The sequence below is a fragment of the Calliopsis andreniformis genome, chromosome 6 (genome assembly GCF_051401765.1).
Source record: "Calliopsis andreniformis isolate RMS-2024a chromosome 6, iyCalAndr_principal, whole genome shotgun sequence".
Lineage (NCBI taxonomy): Eukaryota > Metazoa > Arthropoda > Insecta > Hymenoptera > Andrenidae > Calliopsis > Calliopsis andreniformis.
In genome coordinates this window covers 14,207,350-14,225,791 of record NC_135067.1, presented here as the reverse complement: position 1 = coordinate 14,225,791, position 18,442 = coordinate 14,207,350, and the positions used below count along the sequence as shown (strand labels likewise).

The 18,442-nt window shown below is 44.1% G+C and overlaps 1 protein-coding gene and 1 long non-coding RNA gene across 13 annotated transcripts in view; both read left to right on the top strand.

Moving 5' to 3' along the window:
* The window catches only part of Rbp6 (RNA-binding protein 6), a 585,462-nt gene that overhangs the window by 510,042 nt on the left and 56,978 nt on the right, over positions 1-18,442 (top strand). The window lies entirely within an intron of this gene.
* Positions 11,170-11,539, top strand: LOC143181037 (uncharacterized). The gene is made up of 2 exons (XR_013002220.1): positions 11,170-11,368; positions 11,469-11,539. It is a non-coding gene; the product is annotated as an uncharacterized LOC143181037 (long non-coding RNA).

Genomic DNA, 18,442 nt, shown 5'->3' with positions numbered 1-18,442 from the left:
CGTTTGGGAAAGGGACAGTGTGGAAGCCAAATCGAGAATGACCGTGGAAATAGCACATATCTATAGCCACGCGTCCAGTTTAATCTTACTAAGTGCGCTGTGTGGCCCTTTTGGCCTTATCGGTTCATACCCTGTCCCTATAAAACTGGAGCCGTTAAATCGATTGGAATCAGAGATCCACGATCTTGTATCTGGCAACATTAATTAGAGTTTGTAGCAATGCTATTGTGACGTAATTTCATCAGCATGACCCGAGTTTTTAGACAGAATTATTTATTTTTATAACGTTATAATCACATCAAATTATTTACTGACTGGATATTTGTTTTATCTGTTACAGGTAAATATTTCAACATTACTACAATTGCTTCTTCCGATACTGTAAGTTAATTACGACTGATATTTATGAGTAGATTGTTTATTGAAGTAATCCGATTGATGTTGGGTTAAGCACCTAATTTTTAAAATGTTCTTTTGGAAGAAAATTTAATTATGTAAATGAAATCAGGCAAGTACTGTAGAAGTTTAGTATCTACAACTTCTAGTAGTTTTCGGTTTAAATTGACTTTCCTTCACTTTTCAAAACTGCAGTAAAAAATGTTAAAAGTAGCAATTTCTAATAGAATTTTGATAGTATTATAGGATATTGACGAAATTTATAATACAAATCTTCTACCGATAATATTGGACGATATATATTTAAGAAACTTAAATTAATGTAACTTAACCCAATACCCTATGGAAACTTCGTCACGTGTTTAACTATGTACTTTGCGCTCAATTTTAAGTTGGTACGTATAACTTTTGGAGAAGTTTCTAAAGTTATGCATCCAATTCACTACTATAAAACTACTTCACCTCGCCATACGATATTAATTTTTTATTCTGAGGAAGTTCCTTGAACTAATATCTCCAATTCCACTTTACGAATTTCTTCCGCTGTGCCACAAATTCTGAGAGTAGACGTAACCCAAGATAACGTAAATCGAAGACCAAGTAAATCTACATTTTCCTTCCCACTTGTAATTTCGAATGAAACACAAAATTCAGTTTACAAAACGTATCGAGAAAACTGTGCGTCCCCGAAGCAACATTTTCAGCTTGGTTTTGCAAAACTATTCCAACAGAACATAAATTCGAAGAATAAATGTAGCAGAGACTGGGTTGATTCTAAAAGCAAGCAGATCTACTTCGACCACAAGGGAAATTGAAAATTCGACGTTCCTCCCTTCGAATGTCATTTTTCTTTTCGCCAGAAGCTCCTTGACACGATGTTTCAACCGCGCTGTTACAAAATCATTTTGTTACTGCACAAACTTGTCGAAGAACCATAAGAAAAGCTGGTATAATCCGAAGAGCAAGCACATAAATTTCTACCCTCAGCTCACAATCTCGATCGAGCCTCAAAGCTCCCAGTATCCTCAGTAGCCCGAACCTTCGTTCTCATCCCGATAGGTACACGCTAAATTGTCGTTTCTAGCACAAGCTATCTCGACCATACTTCCAAATTTATTTTCAGGAAACTACTTCACTGCGACGTAAACTCTTAAAACAAACAGAATACCAGGCGATTGCAAAATCAAACAGACCCACGCTGCGATTTTGATCAACATCCTTTGTTAAGCAAAACTTCTCGAGGAATAATTTTCTCTACAATTTACTTCCTCCAAATTGCTTCACCGTCACGTAAGCTTCGTCAACGCCAGCGCTTTCCCGAAAACAAGACAATCTATCTTCCCCAACAGTCGCGAGCTTCACTCGAAATTCGTACTTTACGTTGATGGTAAATTGGCATTGAAGACGACAAAGGGGCAAGAAGTCTACTTCGTAAGCTTTGTGTAGCTCTACGTCTAGTTTACGAATTAGGGTGCGAGGACAGTACTGTCTAACATACTTACTATACCAAATTTGTTTCATATTATAGCAAACTGGGTCTAAAAAAAAGGAAAAACGTCGGTTCATATTATGAATTTGCTCCAATAACCTATAACAATAAATAAATTACAAACTAAAATCACCTTTCCGTCTTATGTCTCTGGTAACTAGCTCAGGGATCCAGCTCTGACATCGAAACAAAATCACAACTCGAAAAAATAATTCACAAGAGTTCCTTTCGAATGCGAACTCCTCAGAAACACAGTACACACTCCCACTGTTCCAAAACTTCATTTCTCTCGCACCGGGAGTCCTCCACACCCCCAACCCCTTGCCCGATAATGGAAGCAACAAGAAATGGTTACCGTCTTTTCCATCGCGCACGATAGCAGAAGAGATAAACTGCGCCAAGAAAAACTGATACAACCCTCTCCTCCGATACGAACCACTCTCTCTATCTTCATCCCCTCTATTCCAAGATAAGGCCTTTCGTATCCAAGAAAGGGGGACGAGGAAGACGCGAGGCTCGCCTTTGTCGTAGCCCGTAAGCGGCTCAGAGGAGAACGGACTTTTTCTTTGGGGCGGAAAAGTGGCTGGCCGCCAGCGGCGAGCTTACCTCCTAGCGTACAGCGGAAATTTTGGATTACGCTCCCTTAACAACGGGATTTTTCCCCCTTTTGCGCGAGGGGTCGATGGAAGACGCTCTTCCACGGCCGAGATCCTCTTGGCCGAGAGTTCTAGAGACCCTTGCCGCGCGCGTTCATGCGAGCAGTGAGCACGGGGCTCATACGTGACGATAGCGCGCCACCAGGGACGCTTTTAGTGCTCGTCCAATTCCCAAAAACAGTCGGGACGGCGCGGATTTATCGCTCGGCTCTTCAGAACTCCTGTCCCCTCGTCAGAGACGTCCTCGTCGGCGGAAAAACGACATTAGATAGTCGTCTCGACGCTTCCAGCGATTCCGCGGTTCAGCAGCTTTCTTGCCCTCTCTTCTGCATTTCCCTCTTCTAGCTCGCTGTATCCAGATCGTGGACGGTTCACGGTTAACTGTTTTTATTTGCTGCCCTTTCGAGAACTTCCCTCCTTTCTCGGAGGTCGGTTCCTGTGACGGGAATTGCGTTCGTGGTGTTGGACAAGCTTTCACGTGTTATGAACGCGGGAGAGTGTTGTTGCTGGGGGATAAAGCTAAGTGGAAATAGAACAAAGTGGAAATAAAAGGAAGTGGAAATAGAAGAAGTTTTAAAGTAATGTGGGGTTGACAATGGTGTGTTCGTTGGGTAAAACGTCAGTTAGTACTGTGGGCATAAATGTGTTAGGGTAGAAATGTTTTGTATGGAAAAATTGAGAAACATACCTGCTGATATTGTGGTAGTCTTTGTATTAAAATTCTTTTGCTTTCAGTAGACCATGTCGGGTTTACTGGTACTTGGATTTCCTCTGAGTTCTATTCTCTGCTCCACAGCTGTTACGTATTACTCCCTTTTGCAAAGGGATTTGAAAAATGAAAATAGGGAAGAAGTCGTAATGAATCTTTATCGTGAACTCGCTTATCAAAGGGAGGGACGCCTTCATTGAGCTCTGGGGCACTGTTTATCCTGGAATTATCCTTTATCGTGGAACCTGCAGCCACCATGTTCCGCACAATAAAGCGAGGGTTGGCATAACAGCTGACTACTCACATTATCCCTCGACTGTAATTCGCATACAAACCATAACTGAAAGTGGCGCGCTCGCTCCCGCCAGCACGACAAACATATTAAATGACGTTGGATTGGCCCGTGATACTGGGACCGATTACCAACCCTCTCTCGAACGATACAGACGTCATTTTGTTTGATGGACTCCCGGGACACTGAATAAGCGAATCTGTGTCACTCTATTGTTGTCGCTTGGTTAAATATGTGTGACTGGTGCCACGCATTGTCTAGTGATATTTAGTGCATTTCAATTTATTTACACAATTTAAAATACTTGATGAATCGGCGAGGATCATTCCCATATTTTCTTAATTTTTTATTCGGTCACTTTTTCAATTCACTGGCTGCCGCAATTTGCAGTAATTTATTATGTTAATTATTATTAATTTATTACATTCTGTGCAGACGTATCTCTGATGTTGCTATTTTCACACGTAATAACGGTGTTATGAAATCAAATGAAACGTTCGCATAAGGAAGTTGCAATCATAAATAACAGTTTATGTGGCGTGGATGTCCAAAGTGATATTAATATGATGTTATTGTATCAGGGAATCCACCGAATGGGAGTTAAATGACGTTTCTGATTTGCTAGTAAATTGATTCCCGTATTGTTGGATTAATTAGGGTTCATTAATGTTCATACAGCTACAGCAGACTTCATCTTGGACGTCACTGCAGATGGATATACGAAGTTACTCAAATAACCACTGCTGTTAAACTGTTAAGCTGTTCGTCTAATATTCTGTAAAATTTTGTAAAATAAAATACGTTTGCACAAAACTCTGTTAACATTCTGATGAAGAAAAAAGAGCTGCTCTGCGTTGTAGATATTTACTAAAAAAAATCTGTGGCAAAAGACACTTTTCTAGTCTCTTAACTTAACAGACTAAACTGAAAGTCCTAAGGTCTGCCATGTTACGGACACAATCTACTTGAAACTTTACGCTCCCTATTTCCATGCAAACTACTACCCAAAATTCGCACTATCACGTATAATGGAGGATTCGTATATTAGTTAAATAATGAATAAAGGATGTTCTAGGTACCGACGAACTATTAATCAATATTAAACGAAAAATCAGCAAGGTTTGAATCAAACAGGAAACTTCGCTGATTCTACTACCTTCTATTATTCTACTAGAAGACAAAGTAATTTTGAAAACCATTGATAACGCTTAGTGGAACTTATCTACTGATAGGTTCCAAACGAAATACCAAGTAATTAACCTTTCCACGCCGTTCGAGGTCCTGACTAAAGGGTCAGCCGTGGGGCGAACCGTGAAAGTAATTAGCTGAAAGCGACCTGGATATTCCTCGGTACTTATTCTAAGCCACTTAAACAATGGTTTCGTGCAGTCGCCATTGGACCTTTACCCGCGGTTCTGAGTAGGGATTCGAAGGTTTTTGGGAGTCGTATCCGGATCCTGGTAGGATTTAGTACCGTGTACCGTTCGCTGAAGTGTCCTTCGAGTCAGTTCCACGTACCTCGCTGGCCGAGAGCCGTATAGTAACGTCTCGTGTCAGCTCCGCATAATCCCGGGATCTGGAGGTGCCACGGTTAGGAAACACGATCGAACGTGCTACTGCCGCCTCCTTCCTTCCTCCTCGAGTGTCCTTCCACCCAAGGCGGAAACCGTTCTACGAACAAGCTGGAATACTGTCCGATCCACGGGCCCGAACATCTCTCGCCGGTTTATGTCATCTGGAATGGTCTCAGAATTCTCACGGAGCTAGTTCCCGAGTTTTCTCCACTTTCTTTTCCCTCTCGCTGCGAATTCCCACGAGTTTTGTGGCTCCCTGTCACGCGGGCATTACCAAGGTAACGGTTTGCGCGACCAACGAATTCCGTGAGAATGAATAAATCTGAGGGCAAGTTGTGCTTGAACACGATGCTCCACTTAAGTCGAACTTGAACTGTAGATGTAGAATCTGGAAGAACATGCACGAACTGAAGTACTGCTACTGGAGAATTACGATTAGGTTGGAATTTTTCAGTTTCAAGATTTCAACACTTCAAGCTTTTAAATTTTCGAATCTTCAAACTTTCCAGTTTTCAAACGTTAAAGTTTTCAATATTTCAGATATTCCAATTTTTAAATTTTCAAATGTCTATATCTTTAGATTTTTAAATTTTCAAATTTTTAAACTTTTAAAATTTCAAATTTTCAGATCTTTAAAGATTTCAAAGTTCCAGTAACGATTCAAAGTTGTTTATTCCATAATAACCGCCACAAATATCATTAAGCAGAACATTTGAATCGCCACCATTGAAAATGATAACTAAAAGCAAAACTAGAACTAAAAAAACTCCATAAGTTTCTGCCTCGTTACAAACGGCGAAACATTCAATAGCGCGGGTTCGGTTTTGCAATTACTCGAGAAAACTAATAGAAAACACAGGTGTGCCCATTTATCGGAATCGCATTATCACTTCGAACGCGCTTAATTATAAGAGAGACGCGAACAATGCGATTATGCAAAGCATTTAGCGTGCACGCTCGCGTATGGATATACACCACCCGCGTCCCCCTTTTCCCCGAAACTTTTTCGAACAGTTAAAGCGGTTTAACTTTCATACCGTTAATACAGCAGTATGCGTGTTGAGCTCTGCAGCGGAACGTTGCGGCGTAGCGAAGCGTTAAATCAAATTAATTACGAACGAAGGCAATGTTAACCTTTCGCTATCGGGAGTCTGCTGTAAAATACACGTTCCACTGGTAACGAATGCATGGACGCGAGCGAAACGAGAGCGATTCGTCGAGACAAGGGGATCGATAAAAATGGTCACAAAAGCTTGGGAAGAAGTGGCAGCGAGACGAAGAATTTTCCAGCACGCGAAGAGTGGAGCTTAACGCGAAAAGAAAGAGAACTGGGAGGCTAAGTGAAACCAGCAATTGTTGTGTGGGTTTAAGAACGTCACACTAACAGAACGAGCGTCATCGACGTCGCAGCCAACGCGGGCAACACCGGCGTCGTCGACAAGTGGCATCAACGACGGCTTTTCCGGTCCTTTGAGCCGCCAACTTCCGCAGCTCTCGCTCATGGAAAAAAATGTTAATTTCCTGCCAGCTTACCACTTGTCGCCTCCTAAAATGTCCTCTTCAAAGTATTTTTCGCCTCTGGTAAGGGTGATATTGCATTACTCGACTATTTAAGATTCTTATTAAAATACATGACGTTATGGTGAGCACAGAAATGAAAATAAGGGATGCAACGTAAGAGGAAATATTTCTGCCGAAAAATTGGCGAGAAAAAGTACATCGTTTCGCGTACTCGCCTAAATTGGAAAACTATATAATAAAACGTAGCATTTTACTCTCAGTACATTCATCGAAACAGTCTATTATAGCGTTACGAGACACAGTATGTTCACTGAACGAGCCACCCCTTCCACCCCACCGAAACCCATTCTGGCTTGAAATACAGCCTTCCCCGAGATTTGGGTCAGAGTTCTCTCACGAATGCCCTCGCGCACGTGCCAGCGTCTTCTTAAATATTACAAATGCCTTGGTACCCCGCGTCAAGGAAGCGGTACAACGACGGCATAAAGCACGACGCGCGTGGGTGACATTTAATCGTTGACATTTCATCGTTCCCCATCCGAACGTGCGTCACGATGGAGCATCGTTGCGCCCAGATGCACGTGGATTCAGGCACAGAGGATGACTGGGGTGGATGTGTACACGCGTGCGTGCGCGTGCATATAGTGGTACCTGTGTGTTGGCGCGCGCGTGCTCCAGATTTGTAGCACGGTTGTCCCAAAGGTGGCACGACCGAATTTCAATTTGGCTGAGCATTTCAGTCACGTGTAGCCCGCTGCTCCTAGGGACTGTTACCTTTCGAGGCCATGAATAATTCTGGCGTCTGAAGACGCGTGACGGCTGCTACCAGCGCAACAGCGAACCCCCTGTAATCCGCACGACAAATATTTCCGCGCGCCTGATATCGGTTAATATTGAACGGACGCGTCTGTCGCTTCGTGTTTGCAGCCGTTTGTTTGCCAGCTTCTCGCGACCAACCGAGGGTGAGCTTTTAATTTATCGGCGAACATAGACGATTTGACGCGATACGGATCTGAGGAAACCTGAGGGATCTGAGGTACTTCTCTAAGGGCTACCTGAGATCGGAGATAGAAGTTGTCTTAGATTTTAGATTTTACTAGAGGTACCCTCTTTTAAGGTGACTTATAATAAAATGTAAAATAGCGAAGACACTTTGTATTTATTTTATAATATTCGAAAGAATTTTATAAAATTTTACGAGTTGCATCTGGTGATCAATAAATTCTGTGGGTCCTTTAGAATAACTCGAATGTTATCACAGAGATACTTAAGTACTATGCATTAAATTCTATCCTTCTAATAGAGCACCAAGTATAGGGTAATAAGAAAGCCCACATACCAAAGATACAATCACACTTTCAAAGAAAAGAGTGACCGACTGACCTCTCCAATACGAACACGGAATATAGGTTAATTCCTTCATCCTTCCTTCTTTATTAAGGAATGAAAAATAATATACGTTCCTCTGCCATCTGGACAACCTATTTCCCAAAAAATAAGATAAGAATCTCACCTTTCTGAAGATTCTTCCCGCCCTGTTCTCACGAAGAGCCAAATTGCAGCACAGTCAGGGATCGAAATCCATTAAACAATTGCCGCAATTAAGAGCATTCAGGTTCGTCAGGAGTAATTTAATGTCAACGTAGGAGTAGAACGAAGAGCCGGAGATCAAAGGGGATAATATCGTTTCACGGTGTTCTCCATTTTCTGTCTGTTTTTCGACGGCGCGTCGCTGAAATTTCCGCTGTCGCGCAACCGGGATCGAAATTCGAGGAGGCGAAAAAAAGAAAAAAAAAAAAAATAAAAACTGCAGGGGACGGCGAGTGAAATAGAAAGAGAGACAGAGCGAGAGAGAGAGAGAAAGAGAGGGAAATTAATTAGAAGGGTTAACAGTGTAGTAGCCGACCAATTTTTCCGCAGCGAGGGGATGGGCGACGGACAGGTCGGTGGTGCCCAATCGCGCTGATTCCAGCAGACGACGTAATCACTCCGTCTGTCAGCGGTGACGAATGAATGTCGCTAATTAGCGAATACTCTGGCGCGCGCGAGGCACAGCCCGCGAATACCAATTCGCAGAGGGAGGCTGAAAATACCTCCGGCGGGATTTTAAACGCGGAAAGCCTCGTTTCGGCCGCGTCTGCGCCGAGGGGATGGGGGGAAGCGGATTCACCACGCAGGAGTTACGCGGACGATATCCTCGAGCGTGACCCCTGCCCTCCCCGATGGTCGGTGATCGGTGGAAAGCCATTCGTTAAGGCGAGTCAAGAAACGACTGGCATTCCGATTCGTTCGTCACGAGCCGTGCAGAGGGTTAATTGAAAGCTTCCCTCGAACGGCTGGCCATCGCGGGCAGTTTAATAAAATCAATTGACATTGATACCCTGGCTAGCTGACGAAATATTGTCTGTTGAGTTTAACACGTTCGGGGCGATGGGGTCGATTGATGGCGCACTAGTTCACTTGACACTTGATCAGTACCCAATAGCCGATCGCTTCGGTAACTAATGAGACAGCGTTATTTGAACTTTCTTGAATTACACAATGAATTTGGATATCTGATTATATGGTACAAGTTTTTTTAATAAGAAAGTAAATAAATAAGTACTTTAAAATTGTTATTTGTTGAAGTAATGGACTACTGGGTTTATCTTATATACTTTGTTTATATGAATTTCAGCAGGCTAAGAAAATTTTTATTATCTTTCTTATCACCTGACAAACATGTAGATTAAATTACCACCTTTATCTAAACACCACAGAAGACTAACGATTTGTAATAAACACAACGCAGCGCAAAATGCAATTTTCTCATGCACGCGAGAAAATCAGTAAAACAGTGTATAAAGTATATTGATATGTTTGTATTAGAATGAAACTATTTTTGCCGCAGTAACCACGCCCTCCATCGACAAATGAACCGCACGTAACGGAGGCGTTTGTCTCTGCTGATTTACAGAAACCACTGAATTTCTATCAAAGAGAACGTGTGTACAGTTTTAACGACACTTGTTTATCGTTTATGGACGCTCAAGAATTCCATGGGTTTCTCCCTGAACGATGTTCAGCGGAGGGTGACAGACCAGAATCGACGAAACGATTCCGAACAACCAGGCGGCAGCTACGATACAGGTCCCATTTTTACGGACACTTTTATTCATTTCTTTCGCTTTACGAGCGATAAAACTGGTCTGCCTGTAACGTCGCCAGACTGAGGACTCATCGCGAGGAACCTGCTAGCATCTAAGGTCAAGTTCTAAAAGGCTTACTTGCTGCGTTCTCTCCCTGACCACGTCTGAAATTTATTATCCATATTCGCTGAATGACACGCTCGTACCATCGGGACGTTTCCTAGAAAATGGTCGAGCTTCGTCCGTTTTGGTATTACCGGTACGAGACAAATTTTATTTCAACTTAATTAATTATACTTTTTGTTGCCTTGGTTTTACGGGGTCAGCGCTATATTTGCGGGATTTATAAACCATAATTTATAATTGGTACTCTGTGAATATTTTCCTCAGAATTTGTAGAAAGGAGATTCAACTTGGAATATCTTTGACAGATAGAAACAATTTCGATGCACTTGTGTCTTGTTTAAAAAGCCACAAAATTAATGTAAGATGATATTGAGGAAATTTTCCTTGTCTACTTCTATAGGCACTCTTTAGATTCATTAATTTTCAATCGAACACGATGGATCGTATTATCCATCGTATCTGATTTCTTGGATAAGACCTGCCCCATCATCGAGCACGTATTTGATAATTTCCCTCAGGTACGTTGGGAGCTCATCGGTGGGTATTATCGTGCTTAAAAGATCGTATCACCCGAAGGGATTGTTACCATCTCCATCCTGCGTCTCCCTTCTCGCGTACATCACCCACAAACGTTAACGACCATTCTTAACGACAACCTAAGCAACATTTTTAACCACCTCTCGTACTCGTCTCTAACACCGTCTATGGTGATACAATTATCTCAACCATTGCTAACAAAAGTGCCATTCTATATTTTCATAAAATCATTTGATAATACTAGAACTAATGAGATTAACATATGTATGTCTACTATGAAAAAATCGACTTGACGGTGATAAAAAGTTTGTGAACTGTTTGCAGACATTGTTTGCGAACAATGTTCACAAACGCTTCTCTGTTGTCTATCCAGTTTTAGTCTACAGAACTCCAAAAGTCTGAAACACAGAAGCTCCATATAATTCTATATAACTAGAATTTTCCCTCTCGCGTGTTACATTCACACCCATCGCGTTTTAGCTTTCGTAATTGTCGCACATGCATCAAGTGCACAGTGCGTATTAAGTCCGAAGCGAGGCGATGCGTAGGCGGCAGCAAAGGAGAGAGGAGGACACGGAGGGGGCATGGCATTGATTCGGCGGGCAATTAAGCTCGGATTACACTGGATAGGTCGTACTATATGCCCGGGGCTAAATGGATACACATAGCTGAGATTACTGCGGCTACTATGGCCTAATGTAATACCGCCCTACGGGCTGCTACAACGATGCTGGCAGAAAGATGCTTGGGAGAGGATGTTCCTCGTCGAAAGGGAGGGAGGGTCTGCGATCGAGGAAGGGGGATGCAAGAAAGGGGCAAAAGGGTGAGGCAGGGAGCCGAGAACAACGAGCATACCGCGTGTCGTATCGACGGGGACCGGGTTGCATAGCGTCCTTCCGGTTTCCGTGTGAAATACCTTCGATAACGAGAATATTCCAGGGTAAGCGGCGAGAAATTATGCGAGCAGGTTTATTGCGAGCACCAATCATAGTCCAAACCCTCGGTCCAGCTTTAATCGTTTTCGATGGGACGAAAAACAGCGTCCAGGACGCGTCGGCTGATTTACAGGGGTGGACTCGAGGGCTGAACGGTAATCTAGCGGGGCTGCGAGAGTCACAGCGAGCGGAGTAATTAATAATCGACGTCGGTACTTAGGCGCACGCTTTTATTCGATACTACCCCTATAATTCTTTAACATGCACGGTCGGTTCTATAGGCGAGCAGGAAATTACAGAGCCGGAAAAATGATCAACGCGAGTCGGTGGACGGGAGGTGTGTTTGCTTGCGCGCGTGGCCAATTGATAACCGTGAATTACGTGAATTATGGACGGAGGTTATTAGTTTCGTAACGCCAAATGATCGCGAGTAATAACGATCCTACGAGCGCCTCGATATTTTCGATGGTTTATCTACACTCGTTTTGCATTCTGTGTAGATCATACGCGACATTTAAGTATGTAGTAATTATTCGTTATTAAAAATTGATTAATTATATTAGTTTATTTATATTATGTTGTGTAGCGTATTGTCTATGCGTGGCTTTCGTATCCTTTGAGTGTTTTAAAACACATCTACTTCAAACCTGGTGCATATCACAATGTACACTGCTTTACTACTTCAATATCTGACTTCAAATATTAAATCTGTGACTGCAATCATATATACGCCTTTCATATCTGTTTGGTTTTTAAAGAATCATGCCTAGAGAGATAAAAAACCTCTAGTTTAAAGACTTAATATACAACAATCCAATAAGATATCATAGCATCGAATCGTATCCACTGTCTATTCACTATAGAAAACCTATCTATACAGAAAAGACTTACTCCTTAATTAATTTCTCCCAAAATCGCGATATTATTGTCCATCATCCATAAAGCTCCATTTCCATCGAACGTTTCACGCATCACGAGTCCAGCTGATTTTTCCAGCCGACTAGGTTAAGTCGTCGTTTGCTGACTGGCGACCCGATACAGCGAGCCCCGAAATCGTAAAGATAACGCCGGGTGATCTCTCTCCCTGCACCAGTAATAAAATCCCAAGGCCGAGAAAAAGGAAGAGGAGGATCGGTACGGGCCCGATTACATCGATGGACATCATTGTGTTGGGGTAACGGGGTCTGCGGGTAACGGTCGACGCTCCTTCGTTTTATTGTGCCACGAAGGAGGAAGGATACCCGTATGACCTGCACCAGTCACGACGATAACACAAGAAAAATGACGATGAACAGGCAGCCACGACAAAAAGGAAACAGGATACAAGAGGATGAAACGGTCGGGCGCGCCTAGGGGAAGGGAGGGTTAACTCGCGGCATCGGTCGACTTCGGGAGGCTCTGGAAGGCAGCGATGTGGGGCATAAACCGCTATCACGGACTATAACCATCCACGCCATAAACCTCAGCCTCAGCCCCGTAACGAGAGTAATGCGTGCCGCTAAAGTATCCGCCTCTATTACGTTCGAAATCCCTCGCGAGCCTCGCACCCCTCCGACCCCTCCTGCGCCATCCTCGCTCCCACGCACCTGAGATTTTTCTTCCGTTTGTGTTTCTTGTTGGCGGGTCGTTATTCGTTCTGACGGTTTCTTCTAGACCGTCATTATGACCGCTCAAGGAGGAGTGTCGGGAAATTCTTTACAGATAGAGGGACGAACATGGTAATATTCCTCTGAGGAGGGATCTGTAGAGGAGATTATAGAAGCTGAGAAAAAAGTGGTGATGCTGTGTGAAGAAAATATTACAATTAGAAATGAGGAATAAAATTGTTTGATTTCTAGAAAATTGAGAATATATTCTAATGTGCTAAGAGGGGCAGTGAAACATAGTTTCAGACGTTTGAAGAATATACAGGATGAAGAGAATGCTGAATAGTTTTAATTTTCAGTAGATTGAGTCAGTCAGTGGTCAGACTATGCGTGATATATTCCTATATTCAACCAACAACTTCGATCGAATTAATACATTTTTGTATTCATACGTGCACATTCAAGGTAAAAAACAATAATTACACAATCAGCATAGCTCCCTCCTCGTCTACCAAAACAGCATGCAACGCGTGCTCCAAGCGAGCAACTCTTACATCCCCTTACGCTTTTCCGCTGAAAAGTCGAAGAGAGGATCGAGCGCAGTAACGAAAAAGGAAGAAAGAAATCCTCGCTACCGCCGACCGATAATTGAACTCACTGTTCGGCTTTCTTTTCCCTCCCCCTTCGCCACCCCGCCGTCCTTTTCATCCCCCGTGTCCCCTTTTCTTCTTTCCCGTAGTTCCTCCACCGTGCTGTAATCGAGTTATATGGCACTACGTTCAATTCGCGATTCGCTTCGTGAAAATCGGGGAAGTTTTTCGCTGCTCCAGACTCTGGTAATGCTCGAACGATAAAGGGCCTCTCAGCGGACCGATGGATGGGGCAGGGAAGAGTGGGAGGCGAGAGGTACGAAGGCAGCCTCGTGACGTTGCAAGAAAATACGCATACCGCGGATACCTTGAATGATAAATCCGATAAAACCAGGGTGGAGACGATCAATCAAGGAAAGCTTTCTTTGTTCCTCCCTTTTTTGCCAAACGAAGGGCGAAGACAAAGAAGAAACCTCGATTGTGGCTAATCAAACGATAGGTTTCCTGAGCTTACTCTTATACTCGTTAATACTTTTCGATTTCAGGTCACATCGAAATTCGGACGCTCTGCCTTGGACACTTGTAACTGAAAGCAAAACGAAAAGACGAAATTCTTTCCGTTCTATATTTCCCCTGTCGCCTTCTTTCCTCGCTTTTTCCCTGCCTTCGGCGACGACACCGACGACAAGTCGGAGAACGCCCGAACTTTTAAATGTAAAATGTAAGGCGCGATATTACCGAGGCTAGGAGCACTCCTACTTCAGCTCGATACGATAAAACTTCGGCTGTAAATCAAAGCGTTCCGCGGACCGCCCCAGGAAAACTGGGATTCTCACATATTTTATTGTTTCATAATAAAACTTTGTTGCTGCCGTCGCTCGATAGGGAATCGAGGCGAGCGGATACTGGGGAAGAGGAAGAGAGGAGGAGCGGTGGGGAGGGAAAGGAGTAAGAAAGGTCCGCGCGATAAAGGGTCACGGGTGGCTGGGGGTTTACGATCTTACAAATTTGACGGAAAGATACTCCGCTGATTTTTGTCCCTATTCAGCTCTTTTATGGAGATCCTAGCTCGGAGCGGAGAAAAAGTTCGCGAGGCGTTCGGGGCTCGTGCATTCTCTCATAAGAAAGCGGATCGACCGTTCAGGAAAGCCGGGAAACTATCGGGAAAGTCGGGGGACGCGTTGTTTTATTGAGAACCTCGCGATTTATGAATTGGAAAATGCAAACGAAGCTGCGCGCGACTTTTAACTTCGCTGGAGAACAGGTGATTCGTTTAGATTATGCGAAGAGGGGCTGACTTTCTGATTCGACGTGATTTTTTATTTGAAACTTGGGAATTTGGAAATTGGGATTATATTCAGTTTTTCTTCTTTAAGAGAGGAGGTTTTAGACTTTCAATTCAAACAATATTAAGTTTCTGCTATTTTACCTACTTGCAAATAGTCTATGAAACACCGACTCAAAAATAATTAAAATCCCTCAAAATAATAGTACTCTATACATCAAAAGTCAACAAAAAAAAATCCTCGACTTCCCTTTAATCCTGTTCTCATTTTTACCGTCCTATATAACATCCTCCCACGCCCCATGTCCTTCGAATGGATTCCCCAAGTCGCCTCCCAATTTACTCTCGTTCAAAGCGCGCCCATAAAGGCCAGGACATTCGCGGTCGTCCCGATGGGCTCTAGAATTAACAACCAAGCAATTCCGATGTCATTAAAAAATTCAAGAATACTAAAACTACATCGTTGAAGCCATTCTCTTCCGTTCATTACCGCGTTGTCACGGTTAAATCCTTTTACCCCTCCGGGGACTGGGCGAGAGAGAGGGTTGGCGAGACTCGAGAAGAAGGGTTGAACGAAGACGCGAGCAGATAAAACTAGAAAGGAGTTCTCCTATATCTCCGTCGTTCAATTTGTCCCAACTTCAGGCTGGCGAGGCTGCTCCGTATATACATACTGGCCTTCGTACATATGTACCAACGATGGCTGGCGTTGCAACCATCGCTACTACCCTCGGCAGCCGTCTCGCTACCGGGGCAGTAGTAATTGCAACGTAAACATTTCCCCAGGCGCTGATTGCGAGACTCATTATTTCAGCGAACCTCCAAATCGAGAATCGCGCTCGAGATTCGACGACTCGAAGACGGGAGAGGGCTTGATTAAGGGAGCGGGTTGCCTCATTATTGCTCATAATCAACGGCGCTACAATGGGAAGAGGCAAGCTGGCTCTGAAGATATTTCTGAAAATTCGTTCGATTTCCCCCGACCCTTTGTCGGCGTCGTTTCCTTGCCATCTGTTGAGCATTTCGCCACCTCCTCGTCTCTGTCCCCTTCGGTCGATGACGTTCATTACAGGCGAATGAAGAAACACGGTGGTCCAAGTCTCATTTCATTCATGGTGTTTCGTTAAGCGATTCCTGGGATGCGCGTTTGTGGAGTCGCTCGCACTTAATCCCTTTAATCCTGTTAGCAGGCTCTCGGGGCGATGTAATTTCATAATTAAATTCGTTCTACCGAGTGGTGTAACGCGGTGAAGGGACACTTGAGTCCTTTCGAGACGCCTTTTCAACCTGTTAGATAAAGTTTGGCTTAAGTGCAACACTGTGGGCGGCCCGAGGAACTTCCAAAATTTTTACACCCACTGCAGCTGCTAGTAGAAAATTCTATTAAAAAATATCTCACAAATTCATAACACAGAATTAAGGTCCCAGCCCTTAAATAAAATTCAATCTCCCTAACCACATACGACCTAAACGACTCTCATGCTCACAGGCTGTTTTTCCTCCCAACCAAGAACGTCCGCAATTCAGTCTCCAATTTCTCAAGACAAGCCTGCGCCATCTTTCACCAGCAAGTCACGAAGCATCTTGCGTCGCAACGAGCCCCGCGATTATCAAGAAAAAGGCAAGAAACATAGAAAGATAAAAGACAGAAGAAAAAATCAACCTTATCCATCCTGGACAGAGGCAAGTTACATTTCGACGTGTACGGTTCTCTCAGGCAGCTTTTCAGGGGCGATAATAAATCGCCACAATTTCGAGGGTAGAAACGGGGGATGTGCCGCGGCTTACATACGAAAATGCTAGTCCCGCCCTCCCATTCTCCGTCGTCTGACTAATACGATACATGGGTGTCACTTGGACACGTTCAACGTTCCTCGAGGAGAGCCATGATAAAGCTCGACTGCCCAGCCTCTGAAGAACAAGCCAGAAGCAGCCAGAAGTGTTCTGGCTGTCGAGTTTTTTCTCCTCCTTATCCGCGAAACGAGAGCCGAAAACAGCGTGAGAGGGCTCGTGAGAGGATGGACGATGGCCGCTCCTAATAGAGAGGGATTTCGTTCAATTATACCTTATGGCGCTGTTCTCGGGGCGTAATGGCCGAGGTTGCCGCTCATCCTCGCCTGGCATGACTTCCAGCGGGGAGAAGTGGTATCAGGTAGACGAAGGAGGCGGACGGGAGGTCGACGACTGGTCGAAGCGGAAAAAGGTGGAACAGAAGGGATGGCGGTGTGGGTCGAGGGCGTCGTGAAAGAAGACAGAGATTTATCTTGGCGCGATTCGACCGCACAATGCGATGTAAAATCGGGGAGAGACAAAGGGGCGACGGGGCTGGAAAGTTTCGTTAATCGAGGCGTAATCTTCTGGGGGACGAAGGAAGTTTTCGTAGTTTTGACGCGCGAGCTTAGACGTCGCGAGTTGACGGCCCTGTCGAAAGTTATAATTAATCGTTCCTCGTTGAACGGCTCATCGGGCAGGCTTCCGGGTAGAAAAGTGAGTTGCGGGAAGATGGAAGGCTTGATGGGATTGTTAGTGCAATTAAACGACTCTGCTGGTACCGTGGAGCTTCGTGGAAGATTCGAGCGTCCTTAAGTTGTTTGTTACTCTCGATATAATCCTTTGGAATTATTCTGGGGAATATAAATGGATTTCGAAAGTGGGATTGAGTGCTCGTTTCTAGTTTTCTGTCGTTGAATCTTGATATCGTTCTATAAGCAGTACCTCCTAAATGTCTTCTAATGGTGGTAGTTGTTTGCACTGCTACTGTGCCATTGATTATTGCTATCTGTACCTTCCTCTCGTTATTTTTGCGCGGTCCACAGCCGCTGGCGATAATTCAGAAAGACAAGCTGGCCAGCTTCCAGGAACAGAAACCTCTAAATAATACGTGTTCTGTATCGAAAATAATAATATCAGTCTAGCGAATCTACTAGCTAATGAGCTTTAAATAAATTAACTTGAACTAAACTTGAAACTGAAATCTCGTCAGAGGAATGCAATCGTTCCTTCGTCGGATTCCTCTTTCAATTAAAAAAGGTATATCTCGTGGCGATCTCCAGAATCATCCCACGTAAATCGTCGAAAGAGTTTACGTTTCGTAACTCGTTCGCCGTGGCGGAATCTCGGCCCCAGCACCCAGCGAGGCTCAGTGGTTCCCGAGTTCTTTCTCTTTCCCCAGCTGATCGCTAACGATGAAACATTGAAGTTTCGGCGTCAGATGAATGCATTCATAAAGCAGCTCAACTTAAAAGCACAGTTTCGCCTAATCCTTCCTCCTATCTTCCTCGGGCCCCGCTTCCTCTCTCCAGCTTCCTGACGACTTAAGTACCTCAATTTGGTTCGCTCGTTTAATCTCCTTTGCACGCGAGGAACGGGAAACTGGAGGGAAAGGAAACTCCTGGCGTGCAGGAGACGAGGACGGCGGAAGTATAGGAGACAGATGCAGCCTGATGGCAACGCGGAGGAGGTGCACGCTAAGCGAATTGCAAAACGCGGCAAAGTGCAGTTCGCAGTTCCGCGTATCTCTGATGAAGTTTGTCAACCGTGCGCGGCAAAAAGGAGCCGAGTCAGACGAAGGAGCTTACATCAAATTAACCATGATTGGTGAAATCTGTTCTACGCGCT